The sequence below is a fragment of the Phalangium opilio genome, unplaced genomic scaffold, assembly GCF_054372755.1.
Source record: "Phalangium opilio isolate 3A_F unplaced genomic scaffold, DU_Popi_V2 ptg000070l_1, whole genome shotgun sequence".
NCBI lineage: Eukaryota > Metazoa > Arthropoda > Arachnida > Opiliones > Phalangiidae > Phalangium > Phalangium opilio.
In genome coordinates, this window is record NW_028324182.1 from 11215158 (window position 1) to 11241328 (window position 26171).

The 26171-nt window shown below is 35.2% G+C and overlaps 1 protein-coding gene across 5 annotated transcripts in view; it reads left to right on the forward strand.

Moving 5' to 3' along the window:
• The first annotated feature begins 5301 nt into the window (after positions 1-5301).
• LOC149661622 (paired box protein Pax-6-like) overlaps positions 5302-26171 on the forward strand; it is an 80511-nt gene continuing 59641 nt past the window's right edge. For 4 of the 5 annotated variants that reach the window (XM_089843144.1, XM_089843142.1, XM_089843143.1 and 1 more), the window contains exons 1-2: positions 5302-5476; positions 25699-25792. The gene's annotated coding sequence lies outside the window, so the exon portion shown is untranslated. The remainder of the gene's footprint in view (positions 5477-25698; positions 25793-26171) is intronic. The other variant, XM_089843139.1, reaches the window with a different exon arrangement.

The window sequence follows — 26171 nt, forward strand, 5'->3', positions numbered from 1 at the left end:
AACATGTTAGTTTTTTAGTTTAATTAGTTTTATTATTAACAAAAGGTGCTAGTTTATTAATAATAATAAAACAAGATGCATTTATTAGTGATAAAATTAAAGCGTTATTACTTAGACAATTCAAAAAACCTAATAATAGGGTAAATTAGCCCTTTATAACACGGTGTCCTGTTAATTAACCCAAATTACCTAGTCACTTAATTGGCAAGAAACGTATTTTATTGAACCCGCAAAGTGCTAAGCTTTTAATTAAACGAAATAGCACGAGCTACACCCGAATTACGTCATAAAACATTAAAGCAAATGCGCGATTAAAAATAATGTTTTGGAATTAAGATCCTAGGTTAAAATATTCACCTTTAAAAAGATGCGTCACGTGACCAAGAACTAATACCTTCTTTGAAGTGAATAGGGACTTTTCAATCTGAATTGAACCGTGCACCACAATGCACAGTAACTCCTTTTATTTTTTTTTTGTTTTATCTTGATGGAGTGACAAAGATTTAAAAGCGACCTTGTTAGGCGAACGATGACTTCGCTAGATGTATCTCATTGTTCAGTTACTTACCTTAATGGTTTTTCAAGATAATAGATCTCCGTGATTCTCTTAATTACCTTTTAACTAAGCTAAGGTTAGAATATTTACCCCCGAAAAGAAAAAAAAAACCAGATTTATTTTAAATTTCAAATCGACGATCGACGCTTGTCAAAACAAAGTGGTTGGTTAATTTTCTTTCTTCTTGGATATTTTGGATCATTAAGAAATCGCGCCTCCGAAACTAAAGGGGGGACCAAAATCGAAATTATATTTTTTTTAGTATTATATTACTTGGAACGGGTCGAAATCAATCGTTAAAACAGTACCTCGTTAGAAAATAAATCTTTGATGCAAATTTACAATCTTTTTTTTTCTTCATCGGCATTTTGATCTGATTATAACGAGCAAACCAGACTTTTGTCATTTGCGAAATTTTAAAGAGGAAGTTTCATAAAATGTTTTACGCATAACCACGATCCATTTTGTTTTATATAGAATTGGGATGTGATATACTTATCTATTTAAATGTATAAAATCTATTAGATTTTTAATTGAAAGGCCACATCGATGTTTTAGATTTTCCATAAATTTTAAGTGGATTTTAAGCGGCTTTCACTCAAGTTTGCTTATTTTTTCTTATTTAATTCGAAAGATTATATAATAATGAGTGTATCAATTGGAACCATGTTTCTATCTACAATATTAAATAAGATACGAGCAATTAAGTTTCAGTAATGTATGGCACTACGCGTTAGGCTTTCCCGCCAAACACTGCGCAGTAGCCCTATTGACGGAGTTGTCCACTGCATCTACAAATTGCTATAGTTTTACCAAAAACAAACATATTTTGATACTTTCCCTTTAAAAAAGTGGTTCTATTCTTTTTCATATTCCCCCCTTTCCTTTCTTAATTTTCTACAATTTTTAATTACTCGGTCTTGTAATTTCTTTTTCGTCATTTTCCATCACCTATAACTTTATAGTATCCAGTTTTTCACCTCTAATTAATGGGGGTAGCCCCCCCCGGGTACCTTTAATCTCTTATTACCGAAGCTGCCGAAATCGAAAAAACCTTAATTGTAAAAGAATTCCGAATGTGAACCATAAGACACATTAACGACCGCTTTGATAATGTATTTACTCTCTAAGTTTTTTTTTTATTTTTTTTTCACCCTCCCCGTTGGAATTAAAAAGAAAAAACAGAAAATGATTATATTTTCAACACGCCACAAATTATGATAAACAAGTAGAACGCGTTTCGTCATCCATTTCAAATAGAAGATGTAGATTATTCCAAAGTTTTCATAAATATTAAATAGATAACTAAATACTAGTAGAAAAGGCATCCTGAGTTATTCCTTACTCAGTGGAAGGGTTGTAATTGTGTTTTTTAGCTTCTAGTTAATCTACTTTTAATTAAATTCGTAGAATTATTAATTCCGGTTTATTATAAGTGCAGGGTCTTCCTATAGGCGCTTTTATACTCGGGAGTAATTATGAAGCGTTAATTACCTTATGGATATATCCACGTGTCATTATTTACGCGTTTCAAAAAATTAGTACACCTTTCATTATCCTATGTTTATTTTAGTTTTGGTTTTTTTTATATTTAAATAATTTGAATATGAACCTCATTTTAAAGTTCTTATTTTAATCTCCTATTAGCAGTTGCAAAATTCTTATTTTGCAAATAAATCCTGAGCTATAAATAATATGAAAAATCCATTTATTCCTCCTGAAATTCTCGTTTTATTTCTAAAATTTCGATTATTTTTAGTTATAGTGTGAAATTTAATTAAAATATTTTAATTTAAATGATAAGTTATGGTTCTGCATATTGGAAAACATTGTAATTTTTTCTTAATTCGAATTTCCGTCTTTTCCCGCTTCTTTTTTTTTTAATTTTCTTTATTTTTTTTCTGGGCGCGCGCCGCAAAGCTCCCTTTTGAGGGAATAGGCCTAAAATTTCAAAAACGTGTTTCCGTTACGTTTATCCCGGTTAAAGTTCAAGAGAACAATGGGGTCGTTTCGCCGGCCGCGCTTTAGCTCCCAAGAAATGTATCAATTTCCCGATACAAGTGTTCAGTAATCAATTTAATTCTTATGTATTAAATTATTAGTGATATTAAGTATCGAAATTAATGAAATTAGTCTGGAAATCAAGGAAATTATTCATCATTCGTGTAAGTTCAAAATTCCCTTTATACTAAGGTTTGGTTTGGGCTTTGGCTTAATGTAGGTTAAATTAACGTTGATTTGAGTGTTATGCGGTAATTATTACTGAGAATAAATAGTCTATTTTTGATAAAATTGTTAAATTACTCTTGAAATTATTAGAATTAAGTGTAGGATTTATTTAATAGCTTCGTCTCGTTTTTGGACTTAAGTGGGTTGATGTAAATCGATTTAAGGATTCCACGGTAATTAATACCACTAGTAATTAGAGTAAGCTTAGTTTAAACCGTTTAATTTTGAAATTAATTAAGAGTTAAGCATTATGTGAGAGAAAATAGAAAGTAAAAAACTATATTATTATTTTTCCCGGTTATGAAATCATTAAATGCCATTGTATAGTATCGCCATCTAGTGTGAGAACTCTGAACTGTTTTTCATTTTTAACTTCAACATTTTACCACCAGATGGTAGCGCTATCCTAGCCTCAAACCCTATTTTTGAAAAGTAGCGGTAAATGTTAAAAGGACGTAACTGTAGCGCATCTAAAGATACTTTGAAAATTGTTACGAGTGCGATTGCGTAAATTGTTTTCTGTCTATGTATATAGTTAAACCCCACGGGTGTCAAGGACATAAGCGTTGAATATATATAAGCTAAATTTACCAACTGTACTTTAACTATGGGAAAGGTCATTCAGGGGTGAGTGATACGTCAAATTATTCAGTATGCAATGACCCTAATAGCCATCGGTCATTCCACGTGGCGTTCAGAGAATAAACGATAGTACGTTAAATCCTCACATGGGTTAAATACTAAAGTATAGGTATCTTTGATGATCCCTCGAGCTACCCAGATATTAACTAGGTAATTTTCACCGGGTTTTGTCAATTTTTGAGTCACGATTTAATACCAGCAGCGCTGAAAAGGGGTTTTTCATGACGTTGATCTCGTTTGACTATGTGTTTTAAAAGTATAGTAATTATTTGGCGTATAGCTGAAAGATAACCGATATTGGGCGAGGCGTACTTAATTGTTACATTTCCTTAGAATTAGAAAAAACCCACGAGGCGATTATAAGATCTTTTTTTTTTCTTCTTCTTTTGGGGTAATTGTGGAACTTTGGAATGTCGGCGACAGTGCGTGTTTGCGTGACTCGGGGTGATCAATTACCCTGGTCATCCCCCCGGCCCTAAATTCAAGCTTGATCATTGTAATTTGCGCGCTCGGGACGCAACCCGCTATGGGTAATCGAGATCGCTGCACGATGGAATGTGTCCCCCCCCCTCCGACATCTAATTTCCCGGGACCTTTATCTATACACGTACCCCTGAGCTAAAATAAGAGTTCAATTTCAAAAGATATGGAATAGGAGAATCTACGAAATTATCTCGGAAATACCGTAATTCATTAGGAACCCTCCTCGGGGTCATATACCGTTAATATTTATTATGTATTGAACTTCTTTTTTTGGGGGGGGGGGCTATATTTAATTTATAATTTTCTCATTAATGATTACATTGAGATATATATGATGAAAAATATTATTGCGTGATCTCTTAATTCTGAGATTTAATAATATTTTTATTGTTATTTGATCTTTGCCTGAAATGATGTAATTTATTTTAATTTCAGATGGTTCTTTGACTGAATGACGTCATGATGGTTATTTCTTCGAAGGGCCACGTTTGGCCTTCAGCGAGCGAGGGATCAAGGTTTTGGCGGTCCAGTACACGAGCTGTACGGAGGGTCGCGGGAACCAAATCACCTTTTGAGTTGACCATCTGGTTCCCCAACGTGTATTGTGTTTCGCGGTATTTTTAAACCGAACTTGGAACTTTGCGTGAACTTCGACTTTCGCGACGCGTGTGGACGGTTATCTTTGAACTTGACGCGATTTGTGGTTATGTTCTTCGAACGTTGTGTGAACTATGACGCCTATTACGATTTTGAACTGTCAACTTTCAACTTGACCTGATTTTCGGCTACCTTCAAGTTGGGTGAGTACAAAATGTTGCGCGCGCATTAACAAATTTTCAGGTCTGAGCGACAGCGTCCCATAGTCCCTTACCCTAATCGCCATGTCAAGAGCGCTGCGTCCCATAGTCCCTTTCCCTAATCGTCATGTCAAGAGCGCTGCGCCCCATAGTCCCTTTCCCTAATATTCAAATCTGCAAGTCAGAAGATCACTTGATCATCGCATCTTGAAACATTTTAAAGTAAGTAAATTATCATTTGGATCTCTATAAACATTATCTATTATGGACTACTAACTTTTAAATTTTTTCCAGCAAAAATGTTTAACATTGTTTTCTCCAAAGACATCGGTCATGGAGCAGCTAGAGGCCGACCAACGAGGGCTCAAGTTTATTACGGTCCTACTTAGAGGGTCGTGGGGAACATGCAAAGTTATAGTGAAAGGTTAACGGTAATAGTTAGTATAGGGCGCTGCCGGTTAGCTGTGGCATAGGGGCTAGCCACCACCCCTCTATGCATTGTAAAGGCGTTAGATAAGGGGCAATAAGTCGCAAGATGACTTGGTCCAATTAGCTAGCTAGCTGAACTTATATTCCGTGACACTTTAACCTACGAAAATATGTGAAACGGTTTCCCAAACTCGTTAAGACTGTAGTGAAAGTGACTTTTTTTCGCGAGTCGCGTTCGCGGTTAGTTATTATTAAGTTTAGCTTTGTGAACTTTCGCGTAATAGGTTAGAATCGCGGTGTGTGACGTCTTCGGATAACTTATTTGATCACCTTTAAAATTGTAAGTATTATTCAATTATTTAATTTTTTTTCGCTCGCTTTGTAGTTTTGTCCCTGACTGTGCTTTTTGCGCTATTGATGACGTCAGGCCCATGATTATTGACCTTATTAGGAGCTGTTTTAGGTTTCACCCATCCCATAAAACCCTAGTAGTACGTTTAAGGGCAGTTTTTAATTTCACAAGTTTAAATTTAACGACAAATGTTAGGACAGCAGAATTCTAGGAACGTGTCGTAGGTGTTATGGATAAAATTGTACTTTACTCAATGATACCACATACTTCGAATCATATTTAGCCTATAGGCACTGTAGATCCTGCCACTGTTGCGAGTTACAGAACTAGTTCCCCCAATTCCAGTTAATACATCTAACTGAATCAAATCTGAAAAGGCCTTAAGAATATACCGACGCCAAAACGTTCGATTAATTAGTTTTGACAATAAATTTATTCACAAACATACATAGTTCTTACTGGAGGTTAGACTATACTATTTCACCTTCAATAAAAATTCATTAATCACGCCAAATTCATTAAATATATTAACACTCAGGAGGCTGGGTATATAAATTTAATATTTTTGTTTTTTTTTTTACCATAAAAGTAATCGGAATTATTAACTTACCGTAATTAAAATAATATTCATAGTATTTTGGCTGCGATTTCAAGGCCGTTATTACCCGACTGTTTTGAAAGGTATTTCGTTTTTTTATCGCCAAAATTTAACTGAGTTTAATTGTTATTGATCAATTCTAATCTTGCGCGTGCTTCCTTGGTCATGAATTAAGAAAAATACCCTTAAAGCACTCGTTAAAATCGCGTAAACTCGCCGATTAAAATGGCCTTAGGATATACATTGGGCAATAGCCAATGGGCGGATAAATCTACTTTTATATTCATTACAATTCCTCTTTTGTTAGCCTTGGAATTATTCAGTGTTAATTATTATCGTACTAATAATATGGTAATCGTTTTTGGTAGACTTTCAATTTCTCATAAAAAGAAGTAATATAGGTTTAATTGCCATAGATTTTCCCAAACATTAGCGAGCGGTTTTAATGTTAGTTAAATACACGTAATTTTAACAAATTAACGGGGAATTTTGAACCAAAAACCCAAATATGGGCATTTTTTTGGTTTATAGTTAATACGCTTTAAAATTGTGTAACTAGGTTATTTTTTTCATAAGGTATAGTTTGGTTCAGGGAAATTTTGCAAAAATTATTTTTAAACTAATTAGGCATATATTTAATTCAATCGATAAAAGTTCTTTATTTTAAATGAGGTGGTAATATTTTCCTCACAATATTTGACAGTTTTCAATCCTATTATTTCGACATAAATGTTGCGCTAGAATCTATAATTCGTTTAAGGAAGTCAATTGGTCTAGCTCATCTTGCGCAGTATAAATTTTACCTTCTTTTAAACTATTAATTTCTAATTTTGTAACGTAAAAATGGCGAAATTTTGATTGGCGCGATGTGTTGGGTTGCGTGTTCAAAAAACACTTGGCGAATTAACGCTATTTTCAAGGCTATGTTGCCACGAAATAATTGATTTTCCCAATCGACCCTGAAAATCTGTTACAATTACTGCGTATAAACAGATTTACAAATATATGGGGAAATGGAAAAAGGTTCTGTATTACCAATATGTTTTTGGTTGGTTTTTCCGATGTCTTAATTTTAATATACGTGAGTGATATGTTTATAGAGGTACACTCTAACGCTCGTATATGATTATTTCATTAATTTACGTGATGAAATTGGTCAGAATTGCAATGTAATTAGTCCGAAATGATGTAAGAGTTGCTTTAGAAATATATATTTTTCAAAACCATTTTGTTAGCAACATCCATGAGTTGCAAAAGTTTCTTTTTTCATTGATTGATAAAATTCTCTTGGTAAAGGAAGCAGTTAATCTCTAGTAGCAGGGTTAATAAAAACCTGGAGAACGACTAAAAATCAGGGAAAACTCGGGGCAATTTATAAGTTTTAGTAAAATTTAAAAATTCGGGGAAAGTTATGAGACTTGAGTAAGTTTGCCTTGAAAGCCCGGGTGGCTCAAGCTAAAAATAACCAATTCCGAAGTTATTACTCCAAAATACTAGGTGGCCTTATCAGGGAAACCCATGGGAAAAAAAATCTGGAAATGTCAGGGAAATCTGTTTTCTAAAAATTGTATGAACGCTGTCTAGGCCCATGCAATAGACGAAATTATATACTCTTACGAAACTAGATGCAATTTACGTTTTCGTGAAAACGAAGAGAAAGGATATTGATGAGCGCGTGGGCGTTTGGTTTGGTTAGTTTTTCTTTTCTCTCTCTCTTTCGGAACTTCATATTTTCTCACCCTTTGTAAAACTAAAGAAGATTCATCTCTTTTGGAATTGACCCCTGTCCCATTGCTTACGGCGTTAACAATCCGTTTCCCATCTCGGCGCGTATACGTGTTAAATTCTTGACTTTTCTTAATCGAAAGGTGGCGAGCTACTAGCAATTTTCTCGCCGTGGTAACTCGTTAAGCGTTCGGCGCCTGGCAATTTCGCTCGATGGTTCAAATACGTGTTCGACTATTTATTTTCCCGACTTCTTTTCGATCTCTCCGGGTATCCATTCGTAATTGGCTAGCTGGTCGAAAGAAAATAAAATATATACACTTTTCTCAGTCTCATTCTCAACCTTGGGACGAAACGTAATTTCAATTTTGAAAATATTTTATTAGTCGCCGATCGACCACGTTGATCTTATAGTTTTGCTAAAATTCCCATGCAGAAATTAGGAACTGCTTCTGTTTTTATTTTATGTATATACGTTTAACGTCAGGAAAGAAATTGATCAATATCAATGTGTTTTTATAACTTATTGTGGCTTTTAATTTACTTATGGTTTCACCCAATGCCACAGTAACGTCTGTTATTCGAGGATATACGTGTCTGTTCACGAACGCAGGTGCTTCGTGCAAATTCAGAGATAGGTCCTCCTTATAGTATAGAAACAGCGGGATTATAGCCCGCTATACACACAGACACAAAAAAACCATCGTCGAAAAATTAATTCTGTATTTTATGACGTATTTATCCTATCGTTGTCTATACATATACGCCTATTTTGACAAGAATCTTTTACGTTCAAAGTATGCTTTTTTTTGTACCTTCTGTTCTAAGAAAGAGTCCGGGTAGCTTTTGTTGAAAGGTGAGGAGACGACGACGACGAGGCGACCAGCGTCCAATGTCTATCTCTTCGTCCGAAAATTTGCATAAGCGGCTTCTCGTTTTTGGATAAGAAAATATATAACTTTAAACTTATAGTTTAGAGTGAATATCCCGCTGTGTTTTTTGGCGATTTCTTATTAAGTTTTGGCGGAGTCTATTGAGTTAGAAAGGCGGTAATTTGTTAAGGGGCTATCTTCATTTGCATGACTGTTTTTGAGTTGTTCTTTCTCATGGGAACCCCGCGATCGTTTCTTCATCGTGGCTCGATTCGGATACGGTTCGAAGGATCTCTAAAGAGGATGGATTCCGCCATTCAACCACCAAACACTCTGTTCTTTAAAGAAAGCGAACGAAACCTCGCTCGGAGGTATAAGAAAATTTTCATCATTTTAAATTTGAAACGCGAGCGTCTTTCGTACTAGACTTTTCTTGATCCGTCGAGATCACCTTTGACCCCGGCGCCTTATTCGAGAAGATGCCAAAAGAGACTTCTCCGAATCCGTCATTGACAGACCGGGGAGATAAGAGAAAGACATTGAAACCACGACCCGAATTCGAATCGTATCAGAAGTGTATAATGCTTCTCTATTATGAGAGAAGTGTAACACGATGGGTAATTGTAAGATGATTCTTCCCAACATTAGAACATTTGGAGAAAGGTTACTAAACCGAATCAACTTATAGACCTCCATAGGAATAGCATTACACCCAAATTTGGAGGCTCATAACTCTGGTTCTACTGGGGATGTCCTTTGAGTGTGTTATAGTCCTATCTGCCCCCATCCAACAATACTAAAAATACGGGGATCGAGTAAACAGGGGCCAAGTAATTGAGGAAAATATTCACAAACATACCCCCTCCATAGGAATAGCATTACACCCAACTTTGGAGGCTCATAACTCTGGTTCTACTACACGGTGTCATGCCCATCTGAAGTTTAATAAGCGGGAGAGTAAACAAAAAGGGGTGAGCCTGGGAAGAATCATGTTACGTAACTGAAGTATTAAGAGAATACAGAGTGTCATCCTTCTTCTATTATGCCTTTCTGATCGCTTATATAGCGTCGTGGACGAGTTGAAATTTTCGCGGTCGTCTTATTCGTTCATCCCAGGACGACGTTTAGCTTTGCATGACGCTGTACCTTGGGATTGATACGAATATCATTTGTGTTTTTTTTTGTAATAGAAGTCGGGCGAACCCCTATGGTTATGGAACCCCTAAAACCACGCCACGCAGCACCCTTATCATACATACATACATACATGGCTCCAAGATTAACCTTTCTTGGAATAAGAAAGAGAAGTCCGCCTAATCAATGTTTGTTCCCTTGACAACTCCAGAATAAGCTTCGCTTTTCTAAGACGACTTAATATCTTAGGAGGAAAATATATAAAACTGTCCATACATAATTTATGAGAGATAGAAAGAGTACGCTTCCATATTTTCCCAAAATAAAAAAAGGGAGGAAAATTCGGATTGACACTACCTCCTTGCCCTATGATAAAAAAACTCCCCAAAGAATTATTATTATTTTTTTTTTTATTTTAATATTATAAATGCAGTTTTATGGATAGATGAAATTCAGGGAAGAATTTGAAGAGTATAAGCACGTAAGCCATTTACGTTTAGCGATAACCAATATCGTATGGTATTAAACCAAGTTTTAAAATTCATGCAATAGTATAGACCTATAGCTCGTGGTTTTTAAGGATTTCGAGAACGTCGATCGGCTTAAAAAATTCAGTTTTTTTTTACTCTTCACCGAAGTAAGTTGCTTCAAATAATATTTACCTTGAATTAACACTTAAAAGGAAAGGGTTTTTTTACCTCTCCGAGTGACGTATGTCACGGAGAGGTTCTAATTTCGACGTGTCTGTGTGTCTGTGTGTCTGTCTGTCTGTGTGTCTGTTTGTCCGTTGTTACACCCACGTGACCGCGTTCGCAGTTTGCAAATCGGAGCAAACGTGTATTCAATTTCCAGACCGCATTTACAGTCCCGGAAATTGTATTCCACTTACAGGCTATTACTCTATTGCCTGTCTAACAACTCTGTTCATTTGTCCACACCACATGGACACCAGTCTGAACTTACTAGCTTCTAAACACCACCATCTTCTAGTCTTTCGCCCATTCCACATGGACACCAGTCTGTACTTACTGGTGCCCATTCCACATGGACACCAGTCTGTACTTACTGGCTTCTAAACACCACCACCTTCTCGTCTTTGTCCATTCCACATGGACACCAGTCTGTACACCTGGCTTCTAACACCACCATCTTCTGGTCTTTGTTTTTGTCCATCCCACATGGACACCAGTCTGTACACCTGGCTTCTAACACCACCATCATCCTTAAGGTTAAGACATACGCGGCGATCGGCTAGGGTTACGAGAAACGTCTAGCCTTCCAATGGAGGGGTCTTCCTCCAAGGTTCACGCAATTGCGATGTTCTTATCTACAGCTGCGATTCGAATCCTTTATATACTACCTATTTCAGTAAGGCGAAACAACAGTCATATCCTTCAATTCAAACGTCAATATTAGTCAAGTCTCTCAAGGTTGTTTAATTATTCTTTTTTAAAACGATGTAACGCTCAATAAGGCGAACAACTAACGAAGAAAATATTAAATACTAATTATATTTATTTTAATATTTAAGATAATCTCTTTTCTCAATTCAAAATTAATACGGAAAGAGTTAAAAAGCAGTCTATTTTTTTGTCTGTGTGTGTCTGTCCGTTGTCACACTAGTGCTCCGAGTTAGCAGTTCGCTTTGTTTTGATGTGCTAAGAAATCCTACAGAACCTTAATTTTCACTTTTTCCATAATATAAAGTGAATATGTGGAAATCTTTTTCTTAATTACGATGCATTTAGTACTTTTGTAGCTTTAAAGCTCTGTTTCATTTTGATATTCCAAGGATGTTTTTTAATATTATTATTTGAAATGGCTGTTTACATATTACTTAAGCTATACTACATCTGTATATAGAATAATCCTTGGTTTAGTTATTTCAAGAAGAAAGCTAAGGCCTTGATTATGTCGGGTAAATCAAGTTTGATCCGCAATAGGCTTAGTGAACCAAAGAGTAAATAATTGAGACCTGAGGTGGAGTAAACTTTGGGTTTTGATTATCGTGTCTGTAGTGAAGGGACATTAACGGTTCAGAGTGAGCCGAAAGTTAAATACACGTTTAAATAATCAGATTTAGATTTTATAATAGAAGAAAGCATCATGGTAGCAATTAGATCAGTGAAAGGGCTAATCGTTATCGGGTTAGTGGTGTGCATCAGAGAATAAAATTTAACATAGAACTTATATACTCTCTGTAAATAATGATATGAAACCTAGGATTAGCGGATGATTATATATTTTGACAATGTAGAGAAAACTATTCAATGGCTTAAGCCTCGTTAGACAAAACAAAGCGAGAAAATGTTGCTCTAGTATTTCGATATTGAGTCTTATACTAGTCTTTTCCCCGACTCGGAGAGGTAATATTTTGGTTTTCCCAACTTGTTTAATGAGAAATCAATAGGCTACTTTAGCACCGCACCATATAAATTTCTGAATTTTATGCTCAATTTTATTTATTATTAAAAAAAAGTATGAGAATGTTTTTCTATTTACCGCTGAAAAAAAAATTAACATAATGAATTTCAACTTACCATTTAATTTTCTTTGCCGTTTCCTTATTGTTTTCCCTTTTCCTATTTAGTAAATAACAAATATTTCTGGACCGCTCTAGTATATTTTGATTTTTTTTAAAACGAACGTATCTTGGATACTAATTTAGAATCGCGATATTTTTCAAATTGAGAAATTTTTTCATGGAAAAAAAGTGGATTTAAATTTATTATCTCGAAGATCTCAAAGGGCCGAAAAAATCTAAAGGCATTTTTAACTTATATAACCACGTTTTTCATGTCCTTTTATAAGTAATTGACTGATCATAAATTCGATTCCGCGTTGGATATCCTGTTTATTTTATTTTACCACAAAACGAATGGGTTACATGTCTGACCTTGTCCTCCAAATCCCTTTTTAATATATTAGTTCATCTTTTTTCCCCCTGCGATTTTTGATGGCTATTGTCATCGTATCTATCCGTAAATCTTTAAGTACAGTCTAAACATTTTAAATGTTTAAATTGTCATTGGGTATAGTTAAAAACTTAAAATATGAGATGTCAATACCTGGAATTTCAGAGTGTCGTAATACCCGACGAGTAAAAGAGAGTCGAGTTTCCATTTTTTTTTTGGGGGGGTGGTTTTAGTTTCTCAATTTTTTTTTTCAATTTAAAACTCTATCAATTAAGAATATTTCAAAAAAACTCGATTGGAATATATATTTTTCTCCTCCTCTTCTAAAAAGTCGCTTCCAATTTTCCATTAACCTATAATCAAAGGCAATCAGAGGGGAATATCGCTTCTTAAAGATAAATATTAGGAGAGTATACTCGCCTATATATTCCCCCCTTTCTCCAGTGCTGTAATAAGAAAATTTTGGTTATAACTAGTCATTAGACGGTTCGCTGTCAAGTCAAAGAAAAAACATTCCAGGGAGTCGGGTTTAGCCTCTTAGTTTTGACGATATAGTTTCATATATGGACATGTAGGATTCTGTCTTACGTACGCTTTCTGAAAGTTCTATAGCGCGAAAAGTGACTAGCAAGATTAATAACTTAATTTACTAAGAGTACTACTAGGCCTATACCTGTAAACGCTCGAAGCTATGCCAAAAAAAAAAAATGTACTCACTCTCTCTAGGTATAATAATAATTGACTCGTAATTGCGGTCGTTTGTTTTTTGCCGTCTCGAATGAAGTGGACATATTGGCAAGTCTCCCTCTCTTAGCTCTCTATTTGTCGATTTTGATGGAAGTAAGGATTAAGGTCGCACCAGAACTTTCTCGCGCACGAATTTTTAGAACGATTTTTCAAACATCTGTTGAGAAATGTTCATTGATTTATTTATTTATTTCCATATGCAGACATGTGCTGTTATACGCGATAGTTGCCTTTCAACATTTGTGATTGTGGAAATCATGATAATATCAGTATTAGTATGAATTACGTGAAAACAGATATCTTCACAATTGGTATAAATGATTATGTATGTATTGCAAGGAATATAATGTAGTCATAGGTAATAGTCTAACATGTGTAAAGAGAAAAATGATAATTCAAAGCATACATCAAGCCGTTGTATGCATTGCAATTTATAAGCTCTCGAACTATATATCTGTGTTTGTATAGATTGGTTTAGTGTGAACGCAACCATATCTGGTGAAAGAAAAGAAAACGGAGCGCGTTAATTTTTTTCTAAACGCCCATGGCTTTTGAGGTTTCCTTAATTGATGAACTAAAACCCCGTGTTTTTATTGGCTGATCATTTGTGAAAATGGAGAAATTCCGTGTTTGAAGTAATCAAAAGTCGAACACGAGAACCTCCCAAAATTTTAGGTGGTCTTCTACCTTAGGTTCCCTTGAATAAAATTAAATTGTCCTTCACGGTGGCTTCGTCGAATATTTTTTTTTTTTCAGAGACTGAATACGTAATTAGACCCCCCTCCGATATGATTGAAAATCGGAATTTCTAATTAATTTCATTAGTAAATTATGCGCCTTGAAATTGAGACATTAAAACTATAGAAAATCTTTAATTTACTAGTTGAATAACTTAATTTTTGTTTTTTTTCGTAATAAGAACTTATACGCAAGATCGTTATGAATTTAATTACTGACTTGGCCAATCATCTACTTGCATATTTTTATTATTATTAAATAGATATGATCTCCTCGAGTTGAATAAATTTTAAATTGTTTTTATTAGGCGAGATAGACATTACATTACTTCATCAAGAATGCTTATCAAGATTTTTCTTGTTGTTACTAACAGTGTCGTTAGTATATAGCGAAATAATTGTCTAATAGTAATTTTAATGATATTATTTGATAACGAGTTCCAATCGTTAATGAGCCTTTAGTATAAGATATTGGGTTTGTTTCACTTTTGAAGTAAATTGCTGTTAAATCAACTTGTATCGATTACCCCCTCGTGTACGACTAATTGTTAGTTAGGCGATGCCAAAAGTACGTAAACTGAACGAACCTTGACGTAAATCGAAGAGTATAGTTGTATTGATTTTGTGACGAAAGATATCGTAGAAGATAATATAGATACCCTGTCGTTGCGTTACCCTGGTGCGTAAGGTCACCATGTCCTCGCTTAACCATGGTGAACCCATTATGCGCCTTTCGAAGAAACCATCGGGAACATCAATAGACTATTCGTAAAAATTTTTGAGCACCTAACAGCTTGTTTTATCACGGTGTTTATTGTTTTTGTTGACGTCACACAGGGGGCGCGCTGTAAAACTATACGTGTGATCAGTTTTCAAACTGGTTTTTTCTCGCTGAACGCCGTCAACAATGCGTCCTACGTTTTAGAAACCTTAGTTAGTTGGCCGTCAATTTCCCAGTTCCCAAAATAAGAAAACTGTTAAAATTGGCCTCGAAGAAATATAAGAATCATCAATATTTTTTGGGGGTAATATTATCAATTAATTGTAGATGATTTTTCACGATATAGACTAGAAGTTTCATTTTAATTGCAATGGCAGTATATATTTAATTCGATTCTTTATTGGTGGCCCATCTCCCGATCATGACAGATTTAATAGAAATTAATTAAATATTTATACTATAGCCTAGATAGAGGATTGTCTATAGCGTGTCGTCGAGAAATATCAATATAGGAAGAAAAAAAATCTTTTATTAAATAAAGATCGCTTCGGGCACTGACCAAGGGATTTCTCTCGCCACCCGCGAAGGTTGCTATTAAATTCTGCTGTCTTTCGTGCATGGCTTTAGATTTGCTCGCGTATCCTTCTATATATCTACAAGAAGTGATATCTATTTTATTAGGGAGAAGGAATAAGTTCGCCACATTTCCAGCTTTATCTCCAGTCCAAACGTAGGTCCGGAGTTAATCCCAGCCTCTAAATTACAGCCAGCATCTCATTGGTTCTTGAAAACTCACGTCAGCGCGACGCGAGAGACGAAAATTACGTATTTTCCGACTGAGGAGAGGCGAAATAGCTCGGCCATCTTTTACGTCCCCCCTTGTGTTTTGAAAGGGGGACTGGGACTATGGCGCGCGAAAACTTAGGCATCTTATACCATCTCCCTAATAAACTAGATATCACTTCTTGATATCTATACTGATTGGCAATGGAGCGTCGCTAATTTCTAATATCGAAACTAACCGCAAATTTCCTTTCGCAAATATCAATCTTACCCTCGCGAAGTTGTTATTAAAAGTCGCTCGAACGCGTGCTAGCATTTATATCTGGGATATATTATTTCCCCTTCAACCCCCCCCCCCACGGGATAATTACTGGCAAACGGGAATCTTATTTAGTACATGCGTGGACCATATTACGCCCCTCAATCAGTATTTTATAAAACAACAAGATGGAGGGATGCTGTTAATACCACCTCCTTCGATACTATTAAGTCCTATCAGGAATACATAGTTTTCTTCCACCTGGAATTTTTAACAGGTCATTTTCTAAACCTTTCTGCTTGAATTAAATGGGAGGACGAGTAAAAATTGTCGCCCCTGACGTGACGTGTAATGTATTTGAAGTTGGAAGCCACGTGGTATTGACGAGCTATGACCTATGAGCGTCGAATTCAAATGTAAACATGCTCTCTTTGCGGCGTCGTGTGAACGAGTAGTAGAAGGTTCTCTAATACCCAATGAAACGCGAGGAAAAAGGAGCGGCCTGCTTAGAAACGTTTTAAGCCCCTCCCCTTATCTTCAATCAGATATCTATGGCTTCTTAAAGATGCCAAGTCGAAGAAATCTATAAATTCCTTTTCTTATACTATTTCTACAACACTTGTGTGCTGCGATATATAAGTATTTTGGTTATTACAGGCTAAAAACATGAAAAAATAAAAATAATCCAAATGACTCCAATTTAGCGTATGGGAAAGTCCCCGATAATTAAGGAGGCGCTTTTACAAAAAATGAAAATGATTACTTGGTGTGGGCCCGCGCCCTGTCACAAAATGTCTACTTCGTCGTATTACCACCAATTTTAGTTTATTATTTATTAAGATTTCCTCTGATTAATTTATTATGAAATTAATTTTTGCTTCATCATTATTTCTCTCCATTTTCGTCTTTATCCCTTGAATTTCACTTTTTTTCTCGATTAATTACTTGATGGTCTCAGTTTTAAAGAATTGTCGCCTACCATATGCCATGAATTGGATGGATAGCCTTGGTTTATACGATGTTCGTATATTATTTTTTTACTTAGAGCTGAATTTCTTTTCTCTATATATTTAAATTTAATTAAGGAATGCGAACAAAATCAATTAAAAATATGAATAAATTTCCCTTGAAAGTATATTTACAAAATGCACCCTTAGTACTTTAATCAACTATAAATTCCACTTCATTATTCTAAATAGAATTAAATAAATTCTTCTTTCTCGCTCACCTTAATCAAAACGAAATTGAAGGCTTATATTTAAATAAAACATAATTATTATGCAATATTTAATAATGGGTATTTCATGAAGTCAATTAAAATAATTCTTTACAACTTAATCGATCAAAAACCTTTCAACTCATTCGGTATTTTTTGTTTCTTTTTAATATTACAGACTGTTTAATTATTAGTTTTAGTAAATATTTGTTTTCTTTCAGATTTAGATGTTTAAAGAATCTAAATAATTTATATATTAAATTATAATTATGTTTACTAAACAAAATTAATCACACGCTTTCAACTAAACCCCCGCGGTTACTTAATTTTTACGAAATTAATTAACAAGTACCAATTAAAATTAGATTAACAGTGACAAAATTCGATCGTCGTATTACACATTGGAATATTGCGAGATTATAGAAAAAGGGTAGTTGCGACTACGTCATAAGTACTTACGAAAGCCTTCTGTTGTCTATATGAACTTATTATATATTCAGTCAACGTTTTCGAGATCGGTTTAACAGCAGAAAAAAGCAAATCGTTTGATTTTGGCGCCAAACCTGTTCTTTTCAGTGTTTCATTCGTTAGTTTTGCAAAATGAAGGCGGCTTTTTTCACTGTTGCAAAAGGCGAAAAAAAGGAGTATGTGTATTCCGGAATTTGTAACGTTGTATGTAGCCATGCAGGGAATGCGTTTAGACAGACACCTTGTGAATGATGGATTTTAAAACATAGTTTCGGGATATTTAGGTTTTGGTCTTTTTACGTTTTGCTACAGAGAAAAATCAATTTGAAGATTTATAGACTCGCAACTGAGCATTAAACCTAATTATAGTTTCTTAGAAGGGTATTTCGTGTATTTATTATGAACTTGAACTTGATCATCGAGGTGGCACCCTACTCTTAACCCCCGACACGTTAAAGGTATAATGAACTCGTTTGAAGATCAAGTGTAATCGATTTTTAAAGTCAAAGGTGCATCGTTTCTTTGGATTTCTTCCACTTACTCCTTTACGCCCAGAAGTTAGTTGAATAATAAAGATCTTTGCTAATATTAAAACGTTCTCTCCATAGTATTAACGACATCTTTTAGCTCTGGTTCATTAAGAGATACAGGGAAGTCCTTTGTATATGTTATAGTCCTATTTCTCACCTTACCAACGATACTAAATTCTTCATGTTGCAATAATCAAGGCCAAAGTAATTAAGCAAAATGTTCATAAACGTCTTCTCGATATTAAAATGAAATTTTCTTTCGGTGTTTCATTCCGCCTTGAAACGAAGGGATGGATTCTTCCACCTTTCTCCCGTGAAACGATACACTGGAAAAATTCAAAACCCTAATCACGTTTTTTTCGGTGACTTAAATTGACCGAGCTTCAAGCCACGGATTTGGAAGTTCGAGCATCGTAGAACGGCTTATCCCCTCCATAAAAAGAGGAGCTTTAACCTTATACCACTTTATCCATCGTTTCGCGGCCGTAAAACGTATACCCAAGGATATCATTATCTAGTTTAGAGTTTTAAGGATGCTGATTGCTTTCTTCGAGACGAACGAGAGTGTCTAGAGAAATATTTTTCAGTCATTGGCCTCCTTCAAAATGTTTTCACCTCCAGAAAGATTCAAAGGTTTATTTATATTTAAAACGGTTTGCGCGGTGAATCTTTACTATTTAAGCCGATTTCGGGTTTGGTTTAGACATGGGCGTGTTTCAGTGAAGATTTATTCCACTCGAGACATTGTATCTAAATGCTAAAATAGTACAAAATTACCTCCTACTCGTTTCGTTTTCTTTTATGTCTTAAATTAAAGAAAATGGTAATACGAAAACTGTCGTTGGTATTGTAAGGTCAGCCACTTGGGTTGTCAGAGCGTCTGTGTTACCGGTACCTACGCGACAGAAGGTACATATTGCGTAGGTACCGGTTTTACCCATGTTACTTAACTTACTTGTCACGAAATTAAATTTGAATTAAATCTTAGTTTTTATTCGCATTCGAAGTTCGAATAAGTTAAAGACCATATCGGTATCTGTTTAATTTCATTTAAAATATTTTTTTTCTTTTAATCGAATATCACAAAAAGTTTCGACTTATTTTACTTCTTTTTGTGTATATCCGTGTTATATGGTTTACGTAAGTTAAAGGGATAGTAAGTTTTTGGATATTGAAACGTTTTTTCGAATATTACGTTATCAGACAGTCGAACGGCGGGATTATTTTTCGTTTTAATAATGTTCTTAATTGACAAATACCAAAATTAATTTATTAGGCTCAATTGTTTATACCATTTTTTAATTATTTAAAGCTTGTGGTAGTTGATTTAAACGCGATTATCAACTATCCCTTTTTAAGAGAAATCGTAAATTGGGAAATTATCGTAACTTCGGAGTTGCATGAACAAGGAAAGAAAAAAAAAACGTTTATTACATTCGTAAATATGTCCGTAGTGACATGTCGAGATTCAACCTTCTTTTTCTCCATCTCTCTCGTAAAATGAAGGCATAACTTTTTTTACCCTCATTTAAGTCCCGCTTGTCTCGTAACATTGGTAGACAACTCTATTCAGTACGCTCTTCCTGATAACATGATTTAGGAGAGAAAAAACTACGATCGTCCTATTGTACCCAACTGGATAGATCCCTATAGCATCTTTAAATTTTCAGTCTTTGCGATGTCCGAGAAAATGAAACCGATACACGGAAAATGAGCTCTAGAGGAAGATTTCACCGAACTTGTAGCGTAATCTTGTATTGGCTTCTTCCGAGACCGAGAGCCGTGTAGTATATTAGAGTGTCAAGAGGGACCGATGTAAAGAATTTTCGATGTGCAGGTATAACAAGAACCGGGTCAAAGTTCAGGTCTCGTAAAATCACTCCCGAATTGATCAGTTGCGTTTTATAACAAACCGAGTCGAATTTACCGTGACATTTCACATAAAATTCTATTTTCCGCACCTTTATTTTTTTCTACCATTGAAAACTGTAGGTAGTAGGCGAGATTGTAAAACATATAATAGTAGACCAAAAATTAGGTATCGGTGTAAACGGTGGAAGGCTAGATAACTCTTTAGCAGTTGATGGGTCATGAGACGAATAGACATGTAAAGTCGATACGTGTGCAATATGTGGCCACTAGACTTAGGTCGTAAATGAAGTAAAGTTGGTTTAAGTACCTGTCGTGATTACCTTAAGTCCCAGACACAACAAAAACAAAACGATATACTCGAATCTGCACTGTTCTTACGAATTTTTACAATTCTTAGCAGCTAACACCTCGTTAGAAATAGGGCTTGGGGACATTAAGGAATCCAATTTCCGATCAATCAGAGAGAAATGTGGAACGACGCGTCAGGAATATATAGACTTGTAATTAAGGCATGCGCTGTCCCCGGCCCGCGCTTATTTTTGACTTGGAAAATTGTTATGGGAAGATGTATGATAGCGTCTAATCGTTTGGGCGTTAAGTTTAATACTCGCGGCAGCGTCGAGCAATTTTCGATGGTGCATTCGAATCTTTTTCGCTCCCATGCGCGCTCAAGTACGTTTAAATTTCACCTTAAGGCGAGAAATTTATCTACATTTTCTTTTCTTTTTCAAGTGAGAATGAATTACTCGTGGAAGAAATTGTCGCCTCTGACCACTGGCCGTTTTGAAAGGCCTTGCATAAGTATTAGAGTGTTTCTATCTCAAACATGGTCTCGGCCTTGATTAAGGCGCTTAAAACCATATATTATAGACAAAATGTCCCCATTGAGTTATTTAAGTATGAAGTATTGAACTATCATTACGTTTTCAGGGATTTTAGTTAAATTTTCGTTAAATAAATGGGCAAATCGTGACGGCCCCGGGTATTGATTTTCGAACATTTACACCCAAAAATCATCCTACAAAGAAAGATCTTTAAGTTTCGAGTCAACTATATGTATTTAATTCTTAAGCCCTGGTTTGAAATAGACATCATTTTGACTTTCCTTATCTATTTGATCGTCCTCTATCGAGAAGTAATACCATGGATATATCTATAATTGCCACCGTTTCACGCCGATAATAATAGTGTTTCTGGTCTACTTAAAGGTCCTCGCTTTATAATAATCTATATTGGCGTATCATAATTAAAACCGAAAATTTGGACCTACTTTTTTTTTTGACATTCGCGATCGAGATCAGAAAAGACTTTGTTTACCACAAAAAATAAAATCATTTCGGTTTTCACGGCGGGTAACATCTTAATGCGAGAATAACATATATTTTTAACGAAATAATTAAACTGTTCAACATTCTTCTTCCAAAGGGCGGACAATTACTTGAATGATGACGATGCGGTGGCCAGTTTTTCTCATTCTCTGTCCTTAAAATGAAAGGGGTTTTCGTACATGGTTAGCTAAAGTCCATCTTTCTTTAAAACGTTTCGGAACCTAGAGAGAGTGAGTGAGAGACAGAGAGAGTAATACTTAGAAGGCAAGTGGGCTGTTCCTCCAGTTTCCGGAGATAGATCAGGCCAAGTTGGGGAAGCGACAGCCGTTTTAAAGTCATTTTTATTTTTTTTTTTTTTGTAAACGAAGTAAAAAAAATTAATGTTAAAATAGATAGATTAGGCCCGTCACATTTATTACTCGCCTTGTCATTCAAGTGCTTGCTTGCTTGCTTGGATTTCAACCTCGAGTCAAATGCAAGATCCTGATTCGGTATAAAATATTCCTGCTATAATGGAACCTACACGCTACACGGGAGGTTGTGCCCCGTAGTCTTACAACAAGTACAACCGGGATGGGAACCAAAAAAGATGAGATAGAAAAACCAATTAGCTCGATGATCAATTGAGTGTTCGCCACGCTCTTTCGAACACATTTGGTTCCTTCATGATGGCGAGAATAAAAAATATCCGCGCGGCTGTGGTGAAGCGACCGACTGAAGCCTCCTGGGTTTAGGTTTAACCAGTCCTAGGGATCTATTTCGTCTCCCGGAGTTTGCCATATTTGCTATGCGATGGTTGAAATAACAAACCATTAACGTTTATGGCAATCTCCGCTTGGAATTGTCGACCTAACCGTCTGTGAAATTTGCTGGAAAGTGGTTCTTTTTTTCGTATGTTTCATCTTCAGTTGGGAAAACGGTTTTTTTTCTACTGGTAGTTCAATTTGTCACCTGCAATTTCTTCCTGGATTTTTTAACTGTTTCTTAATCTTGAGGTTAAGATAGAGAGGAGTACCACTCAACACCTGTTAGATTTTTTTTTAAACTTTCTTTCCTTAGTCCTTAGAAAGGGTTATCATTCTTCCCTTTTACTTCTTGGGCGTTCAATTTGAAAAATCTTTCCCAATTTTTCTTATTTTGTCTTCTCAGTTCTAGCTGCCTTGCATCGACCACCACCACTACCTCAATATTGGAAACTATTGCGAAATTGCGCCTATAGGATGCGGTATCGGAAATTAATTTAACGTTTTGTGATTTATGCCTCTTCATGGTGTGCGAGCTATTTCGCTGTGGTTATAAGTAATTGTTATTTATCACCCCTTTTAATTTCGAAAGCATTTTCATTCAAGGTTATGTTTTTAACGAATTGCATGATGGTCCTACGGTCAAAAGTGTCATGGAGGGTGTGAGAAAACGTTTCTCTTTTCTTTCTGGTGCGACAAAGGTCATTTTATCCATGGGCATTACGTTACATACGTGAGGGCCCACAAATACGTTAAAACATATAACAGCCACCGAATGACACGTTTTTCTTTCTTTTTCTCTTCCACCGTCTTATCATCTGTAAACATTTCGCGAGAAAATTATAGAGGATCATACTTTTAAATACGCTATAATCAATTTAATAATTTAAGGTGGATGTCATGATTTATAGATATATTTTCTTCTTCAGCCAGACGTTTGTACATATCGATAAGGAGAATCTGACAGTTAGGAGTGTTTATTTTTCCACCATTATACCAAGAATGGGCTTCAAATTTTCTCAGGCGCGCCTAGAATTATCAGAATTAAATGCATACGCGACACGCAAGTTTATAGCCTGGTCTTTAAGACATGCACGCTCCGAGATATTTGCGCACAATTTTAGTGCATGAGGATCCTCGTTATGAATTATTCCCGAAACGTTTACGATTCTATTGCAAATATAGGAAGATATTAATCAGAACATTTCAAAGGTTTCGATATCAAGGAATATTGCGTTTGTCACGTGTTCATTTTGTTTCCCGATTCATCCCCAATGAGGATGAAACTTCGTAATACTAGAGACGCATGACCCATGTTGACGTCAATTAAATGGAACTTAATTGCTGGTTTCTTCTTTAATATTGTTGATAGAAACATGGTTAAAATTGATATTTCATTATTGTATAGCCTCTTTCGATTAAAAAATATATAGTCTACCATGATGTATCCCTTTAAAGGATTGATACTAGCTTTTCCCACATCTCTAAGTATCATCAAGGAACGATAAAATATCCTGATATTGAGAATGATTTCATCTGTCTTCGTTCCGAAAAATTAGACAAATAATGCGATTACTTCGAGTTAATATACTTCTGCAAATACCAATTATTTTGTGGTTTTATTCGACTTTCTCTGTCCGTTTGGAACAAACCCAGGGTTTCTGTATAATATGGCCATTATATTTTCATCGTAATTTTTTTTTTTTTTTTCGATTCTTCTTATCTTCGTGGGTCTCTTCCATCATGGCACGGCTACTTATTCTCGTGGAATGTCATATTTGGACTAGAATTTTTCACGGCGTCGTCGATTTCTCTTAAACAAACAGGCAATTTCTTCTTCTTTAATCGGAGAAGACAGTTTGAGGGGGATTTTTTTTGAAGACGTTGAAAAAGTGGCCTTCGGGCTATAGTTAGCTTTTGATCGAGCTTTTACGCGACGTCCAGGGACTTTTACGCTTGGCAACGTGTTATTATTAAGTTCTATTTAATTTTACGTTTATCAACAATGATTGGTTTAGTTCTAGTTGAGTACTTCGGTTAATTACGCTTTTATTTTTACTGCATGGGTTCGTAGAGAAATTTTAATTGCTTAGTAACTAACGGTTTAGAGTCATGGATCTAGGTCCTATGCTTATTATTATTAAATTATATACAGAGAAACCAACTCATAGGGCGAGGCCTCCATGGGGGTATTCTTCCTCATGCCAAGAAGCCACGCCAGACGGAGCCCGAGTTCACTACACTCGGAAGGCTAGCCAACTCGAACTGCATCCAACGGTGGTTCTTGGCTAAAGAGGGAGAGTACCCCAATGGTGACTTCGCCCCTGTGTGTTGGTTTCTCTGTATGTATCCACCGAAAAGGTCTATTGCAAGTGATATTTTGAAGGTAAATCTTTTGTTTATACGTCCTTCGTTGGATGTTGTTTATGGCTATCGTTTTCCCATTTTTCCTCTCCGTTATAAACGTAATTGATGAAATACAATCACGCCATCGCGGTAAATCCAAGTTGGATTGAAATTTATTAAAGCCAGCGGGCATTTAAAAATTGTTAGTCTGACAAAAGCAAGTTATAGCTGGAAGCGTTCGCGTTCCACGGATGTATTTAAAAAGGTCCCGGGGATATATAGAGTGCGGCGCGCGCGATTTCAAACGGGAATGGTGAGAATAATGACCGAGAAGACAATTTAAATGGAGCCAGATATATTTCGGAGATCATTTTCTCTCAATTATTTCGGGAAGTCGCGAGGCATTCTTTTATATCTTGGTCTGTTTTCAGGCAATTCGATCGTAATTTTTTCGATTATAATCTAAATTTTTTTGACATTCGTCCCTGCATGCCGCATACCGCCATGGTTTAAAAGCGCCCATAGCTAGGAAACGTGTGGCTCTTGTTTGTACTGAAACGATTAGTGTAGTTTATAACTATTCATTAAGCCTAAAAAAATATGCCGCGAGCTTTATACAGGGGCGTTAAAACTATCCTCCATGATTTTTAATATTTGAAAAATATTAAATTTTACGACTTGATTTTTATTTCGTTCTTACCGTTCTAAGACGCAATTTATGCACCCAAATTAAAATTAATCTCGGAATTTAATCGCTGTTAATTATTACTTTTGGTAAGCGGTTTGTTTTTCTAGATATAAATTGAGGAAGCTTAGTGATGCTTAGAGAATTTTAGAAATTGGAAAACATTCAAGGGTTACCGAAATAATTTATAATTCAATTATTGTAATATCGTTTACGACAAGTTTCACGTCGTGTTTCAAGCAATTTATATCTAAGAAACACTCACTATCTCTTTAAGCTGAATTAATTCCAAGATTTTAATTACTGTCGATTAAATAAAATCACAATTTGTGACATAATGGCATTATATTTATTATAATGGCGTAATTTTTTACGTATTTTAACTGGTAAAAAGTGTAATACATTTTAAATTTAAAGTGAATATTTAATTGATTTTTTTTTTTAATTTTAATTTTAAAGTGAATATTAAATGAATTTTTTAAATTTTAATTTTAAAGTGAATATTAAATTAATTTTTTATTTTTATTTCAGATTGAATAAAATGCAACGTGTTTCTCCAATAGCAGCCATATTCATTGACATGGTGATATCTACTGAATTAGACCAAATAATAAGGACACATATGGTAAGTTTCCATATCTACACGTGTTTTTGGGTGTGAATATCAACAAGGCTACCGATTACCTTACAACATACGCTTGAATTACTTAACAGAAGTTCCCTTTCCCCTTGCGCAATAAAAATTACGAAATATATTATAGTTAAGGTTAAAATTTACAGACATTTTAAACAATGAAAATTCTTTTAAGAAATTATTTAGCATCACTAAAGATGTCAAATACTCAAATAGACGCCTGATGGATGTACTTTATGGTGTGCTGTACGTTATTACTATTGCAAATCTTATTAGTAATATACCGGGTGTTTCTGATAAGTCTGGAAAGCATAAATTAATTGGGATGTTCTCTGTGTGCACGATTTGAGTCGAAAATGTAAATTCTATC